Here is a 22,822-nt window from a genome sequence, read left to right on the forward strand (position 1 = left end):
GGCTTGCTTTGGTGCTGCAGCTCACTGTTCACTCATATTGAGCTTGTTGTCCACCAGGACTACCAGGTCCCTTTCCACAGAGCTGCTTTCTTGCTGGGTAGATCCCAGCCTGTGCTGCACTCCTGGATTATGTTTTCCCAGGTGCAAAACCTTACATTTGTCTTTGTTGAACTTCGTAAGGTTCTTGTCAGACCAGTCTTCCAGTCTGTCCAGGTTTTCCTGCAGGGTGACTCTCCCTTCCGAAGTGTCCACTTCCCCACTCAGTTTGGTGTCATCAGCAAACTTCATCAGGGTACACTTGATCGCATCATACAGATAACTTACAAAGATATTGAACAGTATTGGGCCGATACCGATCCCTGGGGGACCCCACTTGTGACAGGTGGCCAGTTTGACAAGGAGCTATTTACCACCACCCTCTGAGTGCAGCCTATCAGCCTGTTCCCCATCCACTGCACAGACCACTTGTCTAGACTGTAACACATCAGTTTCTCTAGGAGGAGGCTGTGGGGAACAGTATTGAAAGCCTTGCAGAAATCCAGCTAGACAATGTCCACTGCTCTCCCCACATCAACCAAGCAAGTTACTTTGTCATAGAAGACGATCAGGTTTGTCAAGCACGATTTACCCTCAGTGAACCCGCGTTGGCTTTTTTCAATCACATGCTTCATTTGACTTGTGATAGCTCCCAGAGGATTTGTTCCATAACTTTCCCGGGGACCGAAGTAAGACTGGTGGGCCTATAATTTCCTGGATCCTCTTTTAAGCCCTTCTTGTAGATAGGGGTGACATTAGCCTTCTTCCAATCTTCTGGGACGTCCCCCCATCTCCATGACTTCTCAAAGATTATGGAGAGCGGCCTTGCAATGACGTCAGCCAGCTCTCTTAACACCTTCGGATGGACAACACCCAGACCCATCGAATTGTAGGGGTCAAGCTCCTGTAATAGTTCACATACCAACTCTTCCTTCACTGATGATGGGTCTGTGTTTGCATCAGCCTGGATTTTTGTTCTCAAGGCCTGGGACCCTACAGTCCTGGTAAAGGCAGAGGTGAAAAAAGTGTTGAGAAACTTTGCCTTTTCAGCATTGTTGGTGACTAATTCACCTGTCCTGTTTTTTGTTGCTTTTGAAGGTATTTCCAATTCTGGGGAAGTAGATTTAACCTATGGAATTTTATTATGCATATCTGTAACACTGTTATGAAATTTGAATCAATATGTTCTGTAGTACTTAATTCCCATCAATGTCAGCCTCCCTAAAATCACTGTGCTTGTATTTTCTTGTACACATTGTGTCTTCCTGACTTAATAATTCTAACACTGTTTGTGCAAGATGTTCTGTAGATGCAGCCTTATGGTGCTAATCATGCTTGGCTCATTCCCTTGAACTGGATCCAGAATAACCTCATTTTGCATTAGGGTTATCCTCTTTGAAGAGTCCTTACATCCGGTGGAGGGATTTAGAGTCTCAAAGAATGTGATCTAGTTAAGGCCATCCCTCTTCATATTTTCATGTGAAGTAAGGAGGGAATTAAAGCACTGTAAAGTTTCAGTTAATGGAACAGAATTAGTAGATCGCGATAAGTTTTGCCAGCATTGCCATATTATTTTGCTTTTGGATATCTTAGAAATTTTTCATCTTCTTTTTGTTCACTGAATTCCTTTTGTGCATTTTCTTGGGTTTTCATTTTTAAAAAAAAAGCAGCTTTAAATCTTTATAGTTTGAGTTAAAACAGGACAAAAGATTATCTTGTGCCCTTTAAGATACATTACCATCCTGATTTGATTACTAGGAAAAACACATGCTATAGATCGTGAAAATTAGTTCTCCTGACTTGAGGTTCCAATATACGTTTTGAAGAAGAATGGTCATTTCTGTGTTCAGATACCAAGTTTTGAGGCAGATTTCTGCCAGACTCTCTTGAGCTTTTGCACACAGGCTTACTCTTCAGAAAAACAGATATTTAGTTATTATTATTTTCCTATCTAAAAAATCTGTATTGTCTGATTCTTTGTGAGTTATATATAAGTATATATAAATATAAAGATGGTGTAACTGAGAGTAGTAATGTAAAGAAATCAAACTCATGGCATTGACAGTGCCTGAGAATTAACAGCAGACCTTTTGTTTTTGTTGTGTCACCTTCAGTAATACAACAAATGTCCTTTTCTGAAAATAATGTAGAATTCAGGGAAAGAAGGGGACATTATCTTTGGAAATATGCAATAGTCAAACACAATCATTTTTGCCAATAATAAATTCTCTGAGAAAAGCCAAAAACTGTTTCTGAATTTGGTAAATGAAATCGAAAAAAAAAAACCACTAAAAAAAAATTTACTGTTTTTATTATCTCTCATTTTTACATTTCAGATCTTTGGAATAAGAATTTGTTTCTATTTTTAAAAAATAGAGAAAAAAGAAAGCAGTTTAAAAAAAGAGAGTTAAGAGCTTAAAATTTGGAGCCTGAACCAACCGAGCCAAAATAATTTGCACAGCTCTAGTTACAATCAAAACTGAGTCCAATCTTATGGTAACTAGGAGTTGTTTCTACATTGAAGGCATCAGTGTAGATCAAAGGCATCTGAAGGTCACTTTTTTCCAATCTGGACGGTATACACGACTCCAAAATGCTCTGTTGGCATTATCATGCCAATCTGGCCAACAAATCTGGTCAAGGACTAAGCAAATACAAAGGCTTAGCTTTCAGTTTGGCTTGAGAGTTTTTTCTAGAGCAAGCCAGGGACATTTTGGCAGGTTAACGAGACTAAGACATGCAAGATTCGGCACATGATTCCAACTGTTAGTGCTAGTAGTATTTAAAACATCCCAAAAGGCTGAAGTCATTTGGCTGCTTCTTCTCTGCCTCTAAGAACGGGTGTCTATATCCAAAATAATACTGGAAATGCTTCCTTATAAATGCTGTTCCTATGTGTTATCCTTGAGACCAATCCTTGTCAGAGTCTGGAAGGAGTCAGGGTGTATGGTAACAGACAGTATGGAAAAACTTGGGGAAAAAGTTTGAGCTTTTGTGGTGGCCCCATTTTATTCACTAGCAGAGAGATATCCACTATCTGCGGGGCAAAGCTGAATCTTGAAGGTGGATAGTATTGCTGTCTTCAGCTTTTTCCCTGGTTGGATACGCAAGAGAAATCTTACAAAAGGTAGGAGCCTATTCTCAGAGAAGGATTTTGGCCTCCAAACAGCAAATGCTCACAAACCAGAGATATTTGCCTAAGCTCTCGGAAAAAGCAGAACTTTAGTCTTACCTTCGTGCTTAGTTATTTATTACTGTTTAGGGGACTAGAGCCCTATTTCTAGGTAGGATTCTGTATGTCCAGAGAGAGAAGGTGGAAAGCAGAAGGAATTTTGTCCTACGCGATACTGCAAAAAACTTTATCAGGAGGCTGTTGATTGTTTTAGTGCAAAAGTCCCCAGTTACCTGATCAAGGAGGAGATCCTGTGTTCTGAAAGTGACATTGGGCAGGGGGGAGCTGAGACATGAAAGGGGTTGCTTGTTTTAATGAATGTTCCTTTCTTATCATTCTCCTGCTGGCTTTGCTAAAGTAACCCAGTTTGATGACTGGCCCAGCACTTGGGAGTGCCTGGATAAAGGCAGTACAATACGAATGCAAGATATTCGGAGCAGACGACTTTGTGCACCTCCTTCATTATCCTGTGAATCCATACCTCACTTGGGAAGGAGATGCTTTTTATATGACTGGTGAGACGATTGATTTTCACTTGTGTTTGAAAATTTCATACATTTTTGGGAAATGAAAAATAAAATACTTTCATGATGGTCTGCTGTAAAACATTGCAGCTACTTGCTGTGATGTTGACTTTCAATAACTGAAAATTAAAGGTCTACTGAAATAATTTTGCTCCCCAGTGATTTAGAGACCCAGTCTCACCATAATTTAGAGTCAACTTTTCGTCCCTGCGTAGTTCCATGATTTGCAAGCTGTTTCTGGCAGCCATCATTGTCAAACCAATGATATTTCTTCTCCTCCTCACTTTTTGGCCCTTTTCCCTCATAATTAACTTCTTCGTCAGATTTACAGCTATTTAGGTTCTACCTTTCTAAGGGATATAAACACCTGAATGAAAATACTGTGGTAAGAGTGCTTTTTTTAACCATTCCCTTGCCTGACATGATAGTATTTTTTATACACAAAATTCAAATGGAAAATGCCTTTTCTCACAAATGTACCATTTTATTTCATATGCACCATATTCTTAGACAAAGTAAAACTAAAGGGTTCACATCCTCAAGTTTCAGTAAACTGCATGTTAATAAGACTTACGAATGCAATTAGTTTTGCTCATGTACATCCCTTAACAGCAAATTGCTGTTAGTTTTTAGGCAAAAATGAGGAAAACATTAAGTTAATGCTGCAGCTTGGATCAAAGTGTTTGGGAAACTGCAGCTAACTTTAATCTTGTTGTATCTCTTCGTACCAAGCGAGTATCCTGATGCATTTGTTAGAAATAAGTGTTGTACTTTATTTGCAGCTGTCTCTTCTCTCACGTGTAACACCTAGGGCTGCCCGTATCTTCATGGGCAGATCAATCTAGGTTAAAATAAACATTAAATCTGATGGGGAAGGGACAAGTAAGTCCTTTGGGGTTGTTTTTTTCTGGACTTATAGAAAGGCCCTACCTTTACCTACAGTTGTATTCTGCTTTTTCCCTTTGAGACCTTCAGCAAATTTCTGAACCCAAACCTATTGCTCTTACCTGAACCAAGTCACTTTTTAATGTGATAACCAGGTTCATGTTTCCGGCATTTATATTGGCAGCTGTGTGAGGCCAGTTACTTCCTGAGGTCCTCAAGGACCTGCATATGCTCTGTTACACATCCTGATTGAGAAGGAATGCTCCTATCATCATCTTTGAGATTTAAAAACCTGTACTTTCATTATGACCTGCAGATGCTCATTTCCATTGAGAGAATGGGATCTAATCAACTGTGAAATAAATCTGATAATTCCACTTTAGGTGGTGCTCTTGAACACAGCTTATTTCAGAGAAATTTACTTCTGTAGAGTCTGTTTTACCACCAAACTCAGTGGAAAATGCTGCTCAACAGCATGTCTCATATAACACAATGTTACTTAATGAATCTGCTGAGATGGAGAGCTTTGAGCCCATTCCTTAGTGACCGATATACTTCGGTCACTAAATCAGCACCATTTAGTACCTTACAACTTTCATTAACAGTCCTACAAATTTAACAAGGAGGATGGCTTAACTAGATATAAAGTTGGATTGAGAGATAGAATTTTTAGTCTGTTTTCCATCTCTGAGATGGTAGCGTGTGTGTTCTGTAATCTGAAAATAGGGTGCTTATAGTCTCATAAACAATGTATGAAATTAAACTCAAACTTGTTCTCACAGGCATGAAAAGCTGTGTTCTGTCCCCATTATTTGAATTACTATAAACCACTGCCATGAACCGTGTCCCAGTTGTGCTAGGTGCTGGACAAAGTCAGAACAAAAAGTTGGTGATGGGTATAACAAATTCTGAATCAAAACTGAAAAACTGCAACAGATTGATATAAACAGATGACGGAGTAGAAGGAAGCAATAAGTCAGTGTGATGAGAAGTGTTGCCAGCACTACCAACCTAACTACTGTCGGGTCTTTCATAGGCCTTGCAGCAAATGGATTTGAGGTGTGTGTTTATGGAGAGCTCCCAAGCATGAAGGGTAGCACGAAAGAAAGCGTTTGAGGATGAAACAAATGAATGATGGGCATGGGCATCATTCACTGCCTGGTGCTGGGAGCTGACACTCTGAAAAAGAGAGGGAAAAAATAGCATGGGGGCTAGACCATGAAGGGCCTGGGTAGTAAAAAACATAGTTAGGGGAGGTATTTATAAAAAGAGGTGGTATGGTCAAAATGACAGCCTAGAAAAATGGAATGCTTGCATTTGTCATGAAATGTTTCCATAATCAAAGAGTGTGAGGATGAGACCCTGGGCAAAAATTCTTAACTGTGTGAATATGTAAGAAAACTGTGTCTTAAATAAGATATGCATAGAAAATCTGCAAAATTTAAGAATAACTTTCACCTGAGTGATAAGTATGATGTTTGGGGTATAGACTGAAGTACTGTCCGAAGAAGCAGAAAAGGAGTGGCAGAGAAAGAATAAGAATATTTTAGCCCTGTTGAACCAAGATGACAAAAAGGCATTTAGAAAGTGGTGTTGAAAAGAGGAAAATCAGAGTTTTGCTGGCAAGACATGCTGACTGTGACTTAACTGTATACACCTCATCATCTAATTTGCACTTGTGGGTGATATTTTCTTAATGCTAGGGTAGCGGGGGCCTGTGTACCTTTATAACCCTTCTCCATCCCCAGAGTTAAAGACTGAATGAGAGACTTAAAAAAAACCCCAGACTGATGAGACAGCTAGAGAAGTAAGAGGACTAGGATGGTAAAGTGTCCAGGTGATCAAGGGAAGACAAGATTTGAAGAAGATGGTTGAGGAATAAACAAAGCTTGAGTCTGAACTTTGAGAGGAAACAGAGGCCATTGGGAAAGAAGCTTCAAGAGAGAGCAATTTTAGAGGTCTAACATGGATTTGGAAGAAAATTCTCCATGGTGACTGTAAATGCTATGTTCAGTGAGGTTAAACATGAAGGGAAAGAGCAATGTCAGGCAGAGATGAGTGGGAGGCATAAGTTGTGGGAATTTTCAGCACTGGTGGCTACACATTATGGGAGTTCAATGAAAGTGTTAGATGTGGTCATGGTGGGGTAGCAACACATAGTAATTCTTGTCACAGCAGGTTGCAACAGGTTTTGCTCTGTTCAGACCCTGATCCCACAGCAGTTCCAAATGAAATTAATTTGCTGTTATAAATTTGTATATGCTGTTAAGGAAAAGAGGTTTTCTAAACCAAATACTGAAATATTGGAATGTGCTAGCAATTCAATAATAGTACATTATCCTTTCCCTTTATAGTTTCACTATAATTTTTTTCAGAGCTTTGTCGAGAAAATTAGGCTTAGTGGGATCATCTGTTCTAGTCTTATTTATATTGCACAATAGATACACTTAAAATTCCTGCTTCCCTTAGAACAACTTAAAAATAAAATCTGAAAACTGCTAAAAACCAAGAAATGCTTTTTCTCTTGCATAAAAATTCAAAAAGCCAATTTTAAAAAATCACTGTACTGAAGTTATACAATTAGCAGCTTTCAGTTTGACATACTTCATACTTGGAGATGTTTCCTTGATTTTTTAAAAAACATTTTATATAACAAGTTAAAAATAAACCTTCATGGTGATTTAGTAGCATGAACTGAGATTAAAACTTCAAAGACAATTGTAAATGTGATGCAGTTACTGAACATGTGACTCTTTGAAAACATCGTTCTGTAATATCAGAGTTAAATGTCAGAGCTCTGCATTTACCTCTGAATGGTATAGTTGGCCCATGTTCAATGACACTAAGGGAACAATGCTTCATTTTATCATTTTAAATACATTTTCCTTGTGTTTGTGTGTTCCCCTCAGTTAAACCTTCAGCACTAAACAGACTTACTACTGTATGGTAAAAGCCTGCTAATGTGAAATGTACAATGAACTAAAACTCCCACCTTATTTCTGGGAACAAAATAATGAACTAGGAAGTTGAGGCAGTGTTCAAGATAAGGGATTTGCTTGTTGAATAACTGGCTTGATAAACTGCTGCTGAATACACATCGCCAAAGAAAACCTAACAATGCTAAATACAAATTAAAACAAAAGCTCTATAGTTTTTTTTCCAATATGCTTTCAAATTCTCAAGAATGGCACACATGCATGTATACTTTATTATCTATGGGTTTTTCTTTTTTTTTTTTTGTTTTATTAGTGGGGCCTGGATTGCTACTTTTTATCTGGGAACACTGAGTACAGTTTCTACGATGATAATAGATGAGAAATAGACATGGCAACATTTCCTCAAAGTCAGCTCTTGGGAGATCGAATTTATGTACTTTACTGCTTGTCATGCTAAGGATTTCCGTGTCCTTTGTAAGATCCAAGCTTAGCATGCAAATACTGGGAGTCGCAGGGTAAGAATAAAAGCTGAGGAGCCTTCCCTTCTTTCCTCCTTTTGCAGGAATTCCCCGATCTTCTCTTTGCACCCAAATATTGTTCATTTTCTTTCCATTTGCCATTCCACCCGACGGATTCCTTTGCAGAATTACATGTTAGCAGAGCGTGATTTAAGATCATGACATTTCTGTTTTATTCAGGCAAAGAAACCCAACTGCACATGTTCCCTGGTAGGCCACTTCACTGCTTTGACATTGTTATGTGACTGTCTCCTGCATCATGTCACCAGAAAGATCCGGACTGAAATCGTGGGCAGAGCCACAAGCTGTGCAACTTGATCACACGGCTGAGCACAAGGCAGACTCCAGGTGTTGGGCACTGGGCACAGGGCGATAGCTATGGGTACCTGTCTGTCCCAACCCAGTAAACCAACGCCTGCAGATTTCAGTCTCACTTATACACTAGATTAATACCAATCCGTCTTGCTGCTGCTTTGCACCAGCATGAATAGGAAGATGGCCAAGCCTGTGGATTCTTGGCTTATTTTAATTTTCCTAAACTATACTCACAGATTTTTCTCATTTTTAACATCTTCATAGTAAAGCCTTCTCAAAACACTTACCCAGCCTTCTAGGTCCAGGCAGGCTTTCCCAGAGGCTGCCAGTCAGGTTGGTGCATCAGACTGCACATATACTGCAGCATATATTCCTGAAGTACAACAGACAGCATCATACCAGCAAGGTTCACAACATGTTTTGTCATCTCCTTCATACCTTTATAATAGATATCACAGCCCCTTTATTTGCTTCTCCATATGTATTAGAGGAAGTAAAGGAAGACCATTCAACAGAAATTGCAGAGTGAAAAACATGTTTGAAATAGAGTCAAAAGTATTAATTATGAGGATTTAATTGTTCGAAGGACTGAACATTTCTGTTTCCCATTGATATCAGTGACACATGTATACCATGAAGGCCTTTTTGCTCCATATCCATGACTCTTATGAAAACTCACTTTTTATTGTAATTTAGAACATAGGCTCTTTTTCGTATATGTCATTTTGCTCTTTTATAAATGCCTTAAAAGGTGGTCTTATGTTGATAAAAATAATGGGTAATGAGAATGGGACATAATACTTGCTGTTGAATGTCTAATTTCCATGCACTCCATCTACACCTCATCTCCTTCCTCATCACTGGCCTAACTACTTATCATACGACTAGCCAGCATAGGAGAGGAAGGGATGACACTTGGCTCCTTCCTTTCCTGCATAAACATGCAGTGAGAGTCAGGTGCTCAACCATAATCTGTTCTTTTTTTATGGAGTATTATTATTATTTTTGTTATTATTCTACCTAATGAAGCTGAATTTTTGCACTGAGCACTAATGAGCTTGCTTGCTGGAGATACAAATGTTGCTTTGTGTTATTATCCTATATTTGCAGTTTTTCGTCAGAAGTGGAAATTCTGGAACTGAAGTTCTCTTAAGAGCTAACGCATGCATTGTCCAGAGACAATGAAGCATTTTGTCCTGCTGGTGCAACCTATGTTTCTGATCAGTGTCTCTTCCCTTTCCTGAAAGAATGATTACATTGCACCATTGCAACCTCTGCACAGGTTGATTTCTGTGTAAGATTTCTGAAGCTGATGGGGAGCCTGTGGTGCTTCTGTGACTGTGATAATAAAAGAGATGGGGTTTGCACAATAGCTGCATCCATTTCCATAATTTACTTTGAATCCAAAGATATAGGAGAGGGCACACAGCATGGTAAGGGAAAGAGACCTTTCCTGAGTTTATTCTCGTTACTGTGTTGATCCTACTGTCTGCCTGCCAGAATCCTGAACCCTCACCTAGTGAAAATCTCTGCCTAGCAGCTGGATTTACTGGGAAATAGTCCTACATATCATTCCAGCCACTATTTTAAGGTGCTTCTATGTCATTGATTAGGAAATCTATCCTGTATAGGTTCTTAGTCCAGATTCACCATGAGTACATTCAGGCACAGTAAGTGGTACTGACTAACAACTGCCATACATTGCTTTTGTTCTAATCTTTCAGAAGGAGAAGTCAATGAAATGGGGAAAAAATGTTTTAACATGTTTTTTAATAGTATTAATGTATTCATAAGAATATTAGTTTGTGTTTATGTCAGAACAAGTACATCAGTGGAGATAAACTCACATTTGATTGAAGAAGGTGAAATCTGTGGTGGTTCTTCTTCCTGTGGATGCTGTTTTACGACTCTGGAACTTCCTGAAGACTTCCGAAAAGTAAACCTTTACTTATGTTGAAAGAAGTTCTGTTGTGCCGAAGAGGAAGAGGAAAACTGTCTTCATCCTTTTGCTTTACATGCTATTCTAGTATGCTCAAGTCTGAACAATATAGTAGGGAGCAGCAGAAACATAAAATATGTTTGCAGTGATCAGTATAATGCAATATGTTGTTACATACCTTTTGGACTTAGGTGCTAAAGTCTTTATGCCCAAATATCACACTGCTGTAGTGTAGGCAAAATGTGACAAATATGAATAATTGAGGCCAAGCTACAATTTTCTAGGTTGAAATGGAGTCACTGAGCCAGCTGGAGAGGGAAGAAAGCATTTTTCATGAGTTTTGCCAGATAGGCTCTAAGGAAGCTTCCCTGAGGCTGCACCAGAAGCCATAAATATCTTTACTGGAAGATGAGATTTTATCTTACACCAAGCCTTTTCAATTGTCATCCACACTGCCAAACATAGGCATTAAAAAAATCATGAATCAGACCCCAAAACAACTTGGAACTAACTTAAAATTATAATATATGGGAAAAAAAATGAGTTTTATGCATCTTACTGAGCTTCTAGGTTGTTTCATGATCCTGCTTTCTTTAGCTTTCTTTAAGGGCCTTGGATTTCATTACAAGAAAAAGAAGAATAATTATTTTATGTATGAGAAAACCCCAGAGTTCTGCAGGCTGGAGTGAAAAATGTGGGGTTCACAGGCACCATGACAGGCCCCACACAGATCCAACTCCTCTGTGATCTAATTAGCTCGTCCTTGAGTGGACAGCCCAGGGAAAAAGAAGGAAGGAAGTTGTGAAAATAACAGGTAAGGAATGGCTGCTCATATGGAGGGCATAAAAATTTCTATTGCTCTTCTTTCGCAAATTTTATCACTATGTGAACAAGGGTTGAAAAGCTGGACGATCACGCTACAGCATCTCTAACGCATTCAGACTTCTACCATATAGTTCGAAGCAATCTAGCAGTCACTGAATTATGTGGAAACTTATTGTCATGACAAAGGCTATAAAAAATGGAAAATGAGACAATTAAAGACCCCGTGACAAATTTTATAACGAGTAGAGAAAATAACACAAAGATAATCCATAGTATTATCTTTTCAAGGTTCTTCTTAGTTGTTGTAAATAGGGTTTATAGTACTAGCTATTTTTTTGCTATTTTGCCATCAATCACCCTGAGGCATTACTAAACTGTTACTTATCTGCTGACAGGTAAAACAAAACTTTAGTGCTGATATTACTGAAGTTTTATTAGTGAGCATCAAGAGCTCAATAGTAACCAAGAGAGAAAAAAAGCAAACTTTGTTAAAATATTATTCTGAGTTTTTTAGGTTGCTCACTTTTCTTTTGTTCTCATGCATTTTTTCTGCTTGAATCATTTGAACTGACTGGAAAGGGAAGATAATTGACCTTTCAGTTGCCAGTCATGGATGACAATTTTTGTCATTGTGGGTTAGTTATTTGAGTAAGCATTTTATTGTACTGTTACCTGATACCTACAGAAACTGCAGGTTTTGGACAACTACTGCTTTATCATGGGTGTATAATTTTTGTGTTTTTCTTTTAGGTTTCCAGTGTGTCCAAATGCTGGGTGCAGGAAAATGTTACTGTACTTGACAATTAATAGTTTGAAATCTTTATGCCACTAATTCTTATTACTAAGTCAACAGATTTCTGCAATAATCCTTAGTTTCTCTTTTCATGTTAACTTTGATATAACAATTACAAAGAAGATAGATAGCATTATCTCAAACGTAGGTATTGAAGAGAACAACAATGGTTTAAATAGTGCCACCAAGTCATGAAGAACCCTGAGATTGTGAATTGTACTAAACACAGTTGAAATGGGGGCAAATTGCTAATTATAACCATCTAGGTTATCTGTTGGTGAAGGTCCCCTCAAAATATATCTTGCCCAATCTTCTCATCTAGTTCAGCACAAAATGAAGCTGGCTGAATTTCACCATAGTCTATCTCTGCAAGCATAAATTTTAAATATATTGAAGCTTTATTTTTGCTTCATATTTTTCTTTGAATAAAGAGGACCAAAAATCAATCATATATCTGGGATTTAGCTGCTTCAAATAGAGGTCAACTGAATAAGAGCTGGCTTGGTATTAAAGATAATCTACAATGTCAAGGTAAATGTTTAAAGCAGGCAGTTTTTAAAATACTGATTTTAATAAGATGTGTGACCCCGATGCCTGTTATTTAGTCTTGCACATCTTGCTAACATTAGCTGTTCTCCTGCTTGATCTAGTGACAGGGTCAGCCTGCTATTATATCTAACTGAAAATTAAAATTATTTTACTACTTCATTCTAGAAGTACAGGTTTTAACAAGTGTAGCTGTTCCTTTGTAATTTACTAGTGATATGCACATATGGTATGTTGTAGCCTTTACAATAATGTCTTTTACTTCTGACTTCTGGTGCTTTTGAAAGCATGAAAATACATAGATTTCACAGACAATACTAAAATGAGATGGCATATGAAAATCAGCATGTGCAGAAGACAAAGACAAAAAGAACCTTACACTGGTTCAAGTATCATCAGGAAATAAAATGAGATTCATCTTGCAAAAATTAGTTTGAAATATAAAAAGAAACAGTCTAAAATGCATGGATAAGAAGACAATTTGGATAAAATCCTGAGAATGCTGAATTCTGTGGGAGCTTTGCCGTTTAATCAACCCGGCCAATACTTAGGCCCTGGCAAGTAATACTCAAGGAGATTAAGGGATGGTAGATGGCAATAAACTAAGTATGAAGTTGTTTGAAAAAGTTTGCTTATATATGCACATTGATATGTTGGATGCATAAATGTCTCTGTTAAAGAATCTAATCCAGAATAACATATTCTGTAATTGGTACCTCATTGCACTTTAGCTCCTGTTTCAGCTATGTCATTCATTTTGAACAATGTGCTTACCTGTGTGCTATTTTTTGTGACTCATCCAGCCAAGGACGACACTGTGGTTAGTTTGGATATGTTGAGCACAGCAGCGTAAAGAGGACTGCACTGACCTCTGTGTGATCAGTGCTTCATATCACAACATTTGCAGTGCCTTTTGAAGTAGACCCCAGTCTGCTATGTAGTTCACCTTGTGTGCTTTTCCTGATGGAGGGCTTGTGGTTTCTATTCACGGAAGCCTGTGGTTTCCCTCACGTGCTGTTCTGCTGCTCTCTGTTTGCACCTGAATGCTCAAAAAGTTGGTAAGTCATGCTCAGTGCACTATGCCTTCAAGACAGCCTTGAAGCTGTTTCCTTGAAGCCCATCCCTTCACAGCTGTGCCTTGTTTCCCAAATGATAGACTTACAGAGTACTGCAGGACTGCTTGTCATATCACTCTGTTTTTTAGCAAATATATAAACATATTGGTGACGGAATTACTCTGCATGATCAGTGTGCCCATTGTACAACATCCAGATCTCCCATGGATAGTGCCATGAAAGAAGCACAACATCAAAGGTGCACTTGTAGGATTCTCAAAGCAGAAATTACATCCATGAATACAGAGGACTGGAAATTTTCCTGATTTTTTTTTTGTGAAAAGGCTTTAGTCTCTCATGGGCAGAAGTTCTTATGGTGATCAAATGTTTTCTATGGGGAAAAATTTCCTAGGATTTGTGGTGAAATTGTGGTGAAAAATTTGTGGTGAAACCAAGAGGATGAAAAGACACCTTTTTTTGAGATCTAGTGGCCAAATATTGTCTTCTTCTCAGCTAGGCAAGGCCTTTTAAAATGCAAGACAAATTGCTTCATGTCTGAGGATGGAAAAGCCTAAGGATAGTTTTCACTGAAAACTTAACAGGGATGGAGGTCTGGTAGGATGGTAAGATGAGAAATGTGCTGTCATCTTCTTTTCTGGGCAAAGATACAGCTAGAAGGGTGAAACAAGGAGGTTTAAATAAGCTTTATTTCCACGTCTTAAATATTTTGGGATGTATTATATTAAAAACAGCTAAAAAACTTCTGTGAAAGAGACTTCTAGCTCATGATAGAGTAGGTAGGATATTTTTTTTAAATAAAAGTCGCTGGATTAAGATGTAGGTTAGAATTTCAGAAACTGCTACAATTCCTAGGAAAATTCCTTAGCCACTAGGCTGTTGGGTTATTTTCTGTGGTTAGTATTTTTCTTTGAGAAAAAGGAGAGATCCTAAACTGGTATGAGATACGTTAAATTTTTAGCAGCTAAAAAAAAATATTTTATTTCTTCTTTTACCTGAGCAGAAGCAGGTAAATTTAATCCCTTAGATGTAAAAAAATGAATGTTTGGGCAATTTGTATCACAAATCACCTCATTCAGCAGAGTAATCGATAAGAAATGCCCTTGCACAGTAGTTCAAATAATCTATTTCATATTGGAGGTCTACGTAAGAAATATACAAAAGAATTAAAGAACATAGTTTATAAAGAGAAATTAATTTTGGAAACTGAAAATGCAATGTGTTGCTTAGGACATAACATCCTGAAATAACTGTTGAATTCATAAGCAGCTCAAACTTGTCTCATGCTAGGGCCATGAAGAGATTTAAGTGTGTCTTGTGGCTTTTTTTTGACAGGTCAGAAGTATATCAGCTGTGTGCCTCGGCAGGACCAGGTTAGAGACAGTAAGAGCCTAACCCACGGAATGATTTCAAGTCCCCACCTGTAGAAATGAAAATGCATAAATGTCGTAACTCTTCCTGTGCTCTGTAGTGGAGGCAGCTCCACTGCAGTACCTCACCCTGCCGTTTGCTGTCTGATATGTCTAATCTGCCTCAACTGTCTAGTCTGTTGCTGTGATTAATTTCATTAATATGTGTTTGTTCTCACACACAATTTTACTACTTTACATAGAGAGGCAGCTGTTTCTCTTGCTGAGATACAAATACTGGAAAATATGAAGTGTAAAAATTATATTCTGAAATAGTGAAATTAATCAGTATATTCTGTACTTTGTGAGAACTGTTAGGGTTTTACAAGTTGTAAATGCATAGAAGGGCTCTCTTTTTTTACATCCTGTTTGGATAGCTCTGTGATTCTCATTTTTTCCTCCACCTTTACATCATGGCTCAGCATTGGCTTGAGTCATGGACTGGCTTTTCCTTACCTTCAGATTTAACTTGTATCTGCTTGTTTTCCTTCTGTTTCCCTCATTACCCACCTTGGCTGTTCCAAATATTACTTCCTTTACAGGTCTGACATGTTAATTTTGTTTTTAGCACAACTTTTGTGGTAATCAGGGCTTTTCTTAAGTGTCAGGTTCTTATATTCAAATTCTTATGAGCAGATCTTAATTTTCATTCCTGTTACTTAACAAGAAAAATGAAGGAAATAAAAGAATGAGTTTTCTGTACTTATGAATGTAGAGTAAAATCAAACATTGCAACCTAAAGAAGGTATAAACCTCAAGTCTATAAAGAAAGTCAAACGGTACATTTAGACTAACGTATCCTAGTTCCTGATCATCTAGAATGGGAACCTACTCAGAGCATTCTGCAATTCCTTCCAACAAAGGCACCTGGGAGTTCTTCCAGAAGAAACAAAGGTCCACTGGGAAAGAAAGGAAGAAAACATGTACTCGTGTCTTACCTTCAGAAGGGTTTGGAATATGGCTAGGACATGGAGTTGCTCCCAGATCCCACTTTATACTTAGACAAAAATTACTACCTATACCCTCACATAGATTTCTTGCTGCCATCCTCACCACCACTGCCACCAGTCCCTGTCGCCCATTCCTTCCAACCTTCCAATTGCCCCCACACCTCACATCTCCTGACATTGAAATCTCCTTTGCTTTAAATGAGTTTAAAATTCAAATGGCTTCTTAATAGATGCTAGTGAAATGTAATATTGCTACCATTTGTCTTTGATAAAACACCATTTGTCATTATTGCTAAGGCCTCTGTTCCTCCTCCCCAAAGCCTGATGACAGGAAGGAGATGTTATTGCTGCCTTTGCTTCTGTCACATGTGTTTTGTTGTTTGTTTTTGTTTTTTTTTTTGATTTTCCCACCTTCAGGGCTTGCTCAGATGATGTCTGAGGGTGGTACTTCTTCAGGGCTGGAAGTTCTGCCCCTCTCCTTCATGCACTGCAAAGGCGTTGAGAGACTGAGAGAAGAAGAATCCATTCCTTCTTTGCTAATGCTTTCCTCTTCAAAAATACAGAGCAGGAGCAGCACAATACTTGTAATATTCTTGAGCATTTTAATGCTGCCCTCAGATGTGGGAAATTCAGTTCCTCTAACACATTTTCTCCCAGGGACTGATCTCTTCAAAGCTAGTACACTGCAAGAAGGACAAGGGAGCTCTGTGACTTGCTTTGTCTGCCCAGCTACCAGGGCTGTTTGTGATTTTTGTTAGTGTATTTTTACACAGGAAAGCATATGATCACCAGCAAATAGTAGCTTAGGCTAGGCGCCTTAGGCCCCTGTTTACTTTAGGAAAGTCTTCACAATTCAGCATTAGCAAATGGGTTTTCTAAGGCAGTTGCTGCAGCAGTGTCTTTTCCTCTCCTTGAGGGAAACGGCCCATAGAACCATTTTGTGAATTTCTGTTGAGATTCCTGGCTAAGGGAATTTCAGTGAAGATTTAGTGTTTTATAGACACAAAGGTTTCAGACTGAAGTACTTTGAGTAGAAAAATGAAGCACTCGTGAAGGTGTGTAAAGAAAACACAGGAGACTGAGGTTTTAAAAGAATAATTTTTCAGTTTTCCCAGATACTGTTTTCAGTATAAAACCACTTTTGACAGGAAAGAATCCAGGAAATGTTTGGGAGAGCTCAGAAAAGCCAGATTAGGAAGTATATAGGTATATCTATATATAGGTATATATATCTGTATCTACAACAAGAACATGGCTGGCAAGCTTGGAATTTCTTCTTTTATTCAAGTATGTCTGTTACAGTGATCTGTCAACTGAAGTTAACAAAATACTCCCACCGGTTTCACTGTGTGATGGATTGAGCCCCAAGTCTTTGCATGGTTGTTTGGTCAGGTACCGACTAGTTGTATGTGTCTGCTAGTATTTTTTTTTTACCCATCTAACCTTGCCACACAGAGAGTGTTGGTAAGTCACATAATGGAGAGCATGTAAAACTAGTTTTCAGTAGAATATAGCCCTTGTGGGTAAATAATTTAACTTTCCTCCCCCAAGTACTGTGTTAGAAACAATATTCAGCATAAACTGATTGTGTAGATAGCTTGATTGTAAAGCAAGATTAATATGAAAAGGCAAGAAGTCTGCAATAAAAACTAGTAACTTAAATCATCTGCATTTGTGTACAAGCAATCATATTTAGCAACAGTCCCAAGGCTGAGATTAAAGCTGTTTGGTAGGTTACTTCAAGGCCTTTTTATTGCTAAATCTTATTATGTCTCTAAAATGTAGAAATTAATCACCTGTCATCAAAGCTACAGTGGATTATTGACTTCTAAATGTCTCTACAAAGTGATTCATGACAGAATGAAACAGGAGACTGAACTAGCACTGAAATTCTTTTTGCATGTGATAAAAAGGGTCTATTAAAAGTGTTTGAACAAATGCTGGCTATTAGGTAATCATCACAAAGGATTTTGTTATCAAAACGTGGTGCTTCTTGAATAACCTTATTCAGTTACACAGATTTGCAACACCAATCCTCTAATGGGAAAGTTATCTGGAGAATTTAGATTGTTCATCTGAGAAACCTGACATTAGCTAAATTGTAGCAGGATTTTCTGAACTACCTGCAAGCCGGTGATGGTATTGTTCGCACTTGCTCCCAGGTATTTTAACCCAAAATCATGTAGGTATTCCAATTCAGAATCATTTGGTTGTGACAGGAAAATTTCTTATGATTTGGATATCTTGCTGTATATTCAATGTCAGTTTTTCTTTGAAACGTGTCAAAAAATACCACGAGGATATACTGCCGAGGGGAATAACAATCTGGCTTTTGATTAAGTCAAAGTGTATTTCTTAAAGGATTGATAACAGCCCACATTCATTTATAGCTCTCATGCAGCTGGAGCTGTGACTGTGTGGTGTGACCTGGGGATGCAAGTTGCATTGGCTGGTGTTTCTGGGAGAAGTCTGTAGATCCCAGACTGCTCCTGATAAACCTGCGTTTGTCCAACTCAGAGCTCCTTCTGGAAATCAGAAGGGAAGTCCTCAGTAAAGGTGCACTGATACACATTTCTTCTGCAAAAAGAGAACCACTAAAATTATTTTCTAAGAGAATCAGTATGGAGAACATGGAGATTCTGGAAAAATATCCTAGGTGTTTTGCTATAAATATTAGAGGGCCAGGTTTACAACAAATATCTTTGGAAAGGTAATATTTAAATGGATTTTCAGAGCTTCCGTTAGTCACATTATGGGTCTGCGGAGTGTGCCTCAGTTTTCTACTTTCAACAGGCAGGGTGCCAGGCTGAAGGGTACTTCCTCCCCAAAATTTCACAGCATGTGCTCTCACATTAACTCTTTGCAGGCTGGCAACAAGTCTACCCTAGTTTGTCTGTTCCTTATATGCATTATAAGACAGAGACTCGCTGAGTTTTCACTTAGAGTCACTTTGCTGTCTAATACAAGTTAGGGGAAAAAGAAGGAAAGATATATTCAGCAAAACTGACCATTATGCTTTTAGGTATGAGATTGGGGAAAAGAGAGGTTATAATTGCAAAAAATAATGAAACAGCAGGGTTTTTTAATCTATGTGCAAAACCAGAATTTCTCTCTAGCTGTTTTTAGTACCCCTCATCTGCAAGTTGTTGGGCACGTCTTAGCTACTAAAGCCAACAGTCTTGAGCTCCTACAGTCATCGTGCCTTGTGATGGCTTCCACAGGGCTCAGTAACTGCATCTTCCCCTATGCTTGCTTCTATTTTCCACATCGATTTTTGCAGAAAAATGGTGACATTGATTTGGATAAAAATGAAAATACTTTTGATGGCATCATGTGGAGCCAGGCAATTTGGGCACTTAAAATTATTACCCTTGTTCAATCTGACCTGCTCAGGCAAGCATTTGTGTGTGCATATGTCTGTGTTTGCCTGCATCCTATGTGCTATGAATGATTCTTTTTGTAAGCCTTGAGGCGCGTAAAGTGTTTTTCCCCTTTGCTCCTTGTCAGCTTGCTGCCTCTGTCCTCGGTGTCCTAGCTAGGTTGTTAATTTTGAACTCCTATGGCTTTGTTGTGACTAAGAATATTACATGAAACCTCCTTAGATGTGCATACATGCTGTGCATGCATACCATGTGCTCACGGTCCCTGCAGAGGCTCCAGATTATTGATACAGAGAACATAAACAAGTTATTCCACCTGGACATGCCAGTGTGAGCAAATGCTTTCTCTTCTTATTCTTGTCCGCCTCCAATTTAACTGACATTCCTATGTTTAATAGTTAAACACAGATTAAAACATTGCTGTCACTGAGTTCTTACAAAGGTGTTTACAGTCTTCCCAGCTGATGCACACTGTCAGCAGTCACAGAAACAACTGTGAGAGTCACAGATATGTTGGTTGGAAGGAAGATCTGGTGATCATCTAATGCAAGCTCCTGCTTCAAGTGTTGCTATCACCAACGCTGGAGCACATCAGCCAGGGCTGTGTCTCACTGATACCTCTGGGGATGGAGCTGCCACAACCACTCGGAGCAACCTGTTTCCTCTAAACAAAGTTTTTTTCCTTGATGCATTTCTGGAAATTTGCAAGCCACAACCTGTGGCCCTTGGCCTTTATTACTGTCTGACACTGACAGAAGAGTTTGGCTTCCTCGACTTCATAACTGCTCTTCAGGTAATTGTGGGTTGCTGTTTGATCACTCCTTAGTCTCTTCTTCGCCAGACTAAACAAACTCACTCCCTCAGTCTCTCTTCATAAACTGTGAGCTGTAGGTCCCTGACCATCTTTATAGCCCTCTGCTTCCACCTTGGGATCCTTCTTCAGTTTCTGCATGTCCCTCCTGAGCTGGGGGGTCCACACTGGGCACTGCATTGTGGGTGCAGTGGGGCACACTGTAGGGCACGTGCCTCCACATGCACCTTACTCATGGTGAACTGCACTGTTGGCTAGTATTAGTGGTGTCTACTGTAAACTAACTCAGTATTAGATATTTGCAGGGCTGTCAGTTGGGCAGTTGCATCCTGGCTTGCACTGATGCGTGGTGTTATTCACCTGGGCGCAGAACCTTGCAGGTTTCCTTGATGAGCTTCATGAGCTTTTTGCTGGGCCAGTCCTCAAGTTTCTCAAAATGCCTCTGGACCAAAGCTCATCCATTCAATGTGTCAGCCACCCTCTCTCAATTCAGTGTTGTCTGCAGATTTGCTGAGGGTGCAATCTGTGTCATCGTCCACGTTGTTAATGAAAATGTTGAAAAATACGGGCCCCAGTATTGACCCCGAGGGTACTTTGCTTGTTACTGGATACCAGCCATATATTGAACCATTGATCACTACCCTTTGGGCATGGCAGTACAGCCAATTTTCAACCCACCTGACAGTCAAGCCCACACAGTATTGCAATTAATATAGAGTAATGTAACTTTGGGGGAATTTTTTTTCTTTTTAGAATAAGTAGCAATGCAGAAATATCAACCACCTAAAATGTGGCAGTTCTGGCCAGTGATGAAATCAGAGTCCATGTGGGCCTCCTACTATATTCCGTGCAGTTTTGGTTAATTTTTGAGCCAAGTAACAATGCCACATTAAAGTGACTATGAATAACCTCTTTTTAGTGTTCAGTTTTTAAAAAATATTTATTAGTTGTCAAAATGGTACCCTTGTTTATTTATTTTTTTCCTACAACTTGGGGTCCAGTTAAGATGAATAGAAGCTTGCCTGAACTCCTAGGGATATAGTTAGGTCATCCTAAAATCTTTATCATTAGTATTTGCAAACACCTTGTGGCAATGCTGTAGAAATGTAGGTGAAAGTAAAATCTGCGGCAAACCTGAGAAATTAATTTTCTAGAAATACAGACCCCTACCATTTGAAATAAAACACTGTGATGATGTTTGAAAAGCCTCATACTGATGATTCCAACTTCTTGCACATTTTTAGACAGGAAAATGTAAGGATTCTTTGTTATTTTGAATTATCTTCTATTCCTTCTCTTAGAAATACGCTAGAAATATGTTACTGCTTATCTTATGAAGCTATGATTTTTATTTTAACTTGACCTTAACTTTTATTCAAAACATTGTTGAAGAAATTTTTCAGCATAAAAGCTGAGGTGGGAATTCAGTACTGGCCTATGATAATACATATGCAATAACACGATGTGCTGGTTGAAGAACGCTGGCTTTGTCCTTTTGCCACACTGGCTGGAGAGCTTGGCCTAAGATGAGCGTACATCTTAAGAAACTCAGAGACGCAGGTAACTGCAGAGACCCTGTCATTATCTCCAGGTCTCTTAGGGTCTTTCAGGGTCTTCTGTAGGTTTTCCTCTCTGATAGGCACCCTCTTTCCTGGCTTTCGATTACTCTGTCCTGTAGATGCCAACAAAATTGAGGGAAGAAGTAGGAAAGAAGAAACTCCTCATACGTGTCTGCTCAGCTCATCTGCAATAGCAAATCTATGAGACAGGGAAAAAAGCAGTTATTGGAGCAAGGACTTAAGAAGAGAGAACAAGGGTGATAACAATGGTGTGGATGACTCCCAACTGGTTTTTTCATCACTGGTATGTGCATCTGTGTGTATCTATCTGTCAGGGGAATGGGACATGCTTGTTCCCCTAAAACACTTTTATACCAGGCATATGATTGTACTTAAAATGTCCTCTGCTGAGAATGACAGGAAATTTTTGTTCAGTGTTGCATGTTAAAAAGAGGACAGCAAAAGATCCTTGTGCTGTATTCTCTAACGCAAATATTATTCATAGAATCGTTTTGGTTGGGAAAGACCTTTAAGATCATCAAGTCCAACTGTTAACCTAACACTGCCAAGCCCACCACTAAACCATGTCCCATTATTGTTAATGTGTGCATGAAAAATTGGGACAGGTAGTGACATTTGTTGAAATTATGTGTTTTGAACTAATTGGTTTTAACAAAATTCTTGTAAAATACTTTGTGTGTGGAATATTTAGTCACACTGTTCGTGAACTTTAATAAATTAGTTAATGGCTGTACAGTGTGTGAATTTCTTGGGAAGAGAATTACGAGTTCAAATTCACAGCCATGCTGTTCGAACAGGGGTTGCTCTTTGGGGCAAAAGTCACTTGCAAAGTTGCACTAAAGTCCAAACCTTACTCAGAGACCAGATTCCCTATTAATCAATGAAAGAAGGTAGGCACTCCAGAGAGCCTTTCAAGCCCTTCTCTCTGCATCACTATCTTCTTTGGCTAAGGAAGTAACTAGGCTCCTGTATAACATGAGAACGCCTCTCAGATCTTGTCTACCTGAAAGAAGAGGCATGCATCTTTGTAACATGGGCAACATTCAAGGCACACCTTTTTCCTCTAATGCTAAAACAGCAACTAGGAAAAAAGTTTACATCAGAGCCTCTAAATCATAGTGATTCCTCTC

The sequence above is a fragment of the Nyctibius grandis genome, chromosome 2 (assembly GCF_013368605.1).
Source record: "Nyctibius grandis isolate bNycGra1 chromosome 2, bNycGra1.pri, whole genome shotgun sequence".
Taxonomy (NCBI): Eukaryota; Metazoa; Chordata; class Aves; order Nyctibiiformes; family Nyctibiidae; genus Nyctibius; species Nyctibius grandis.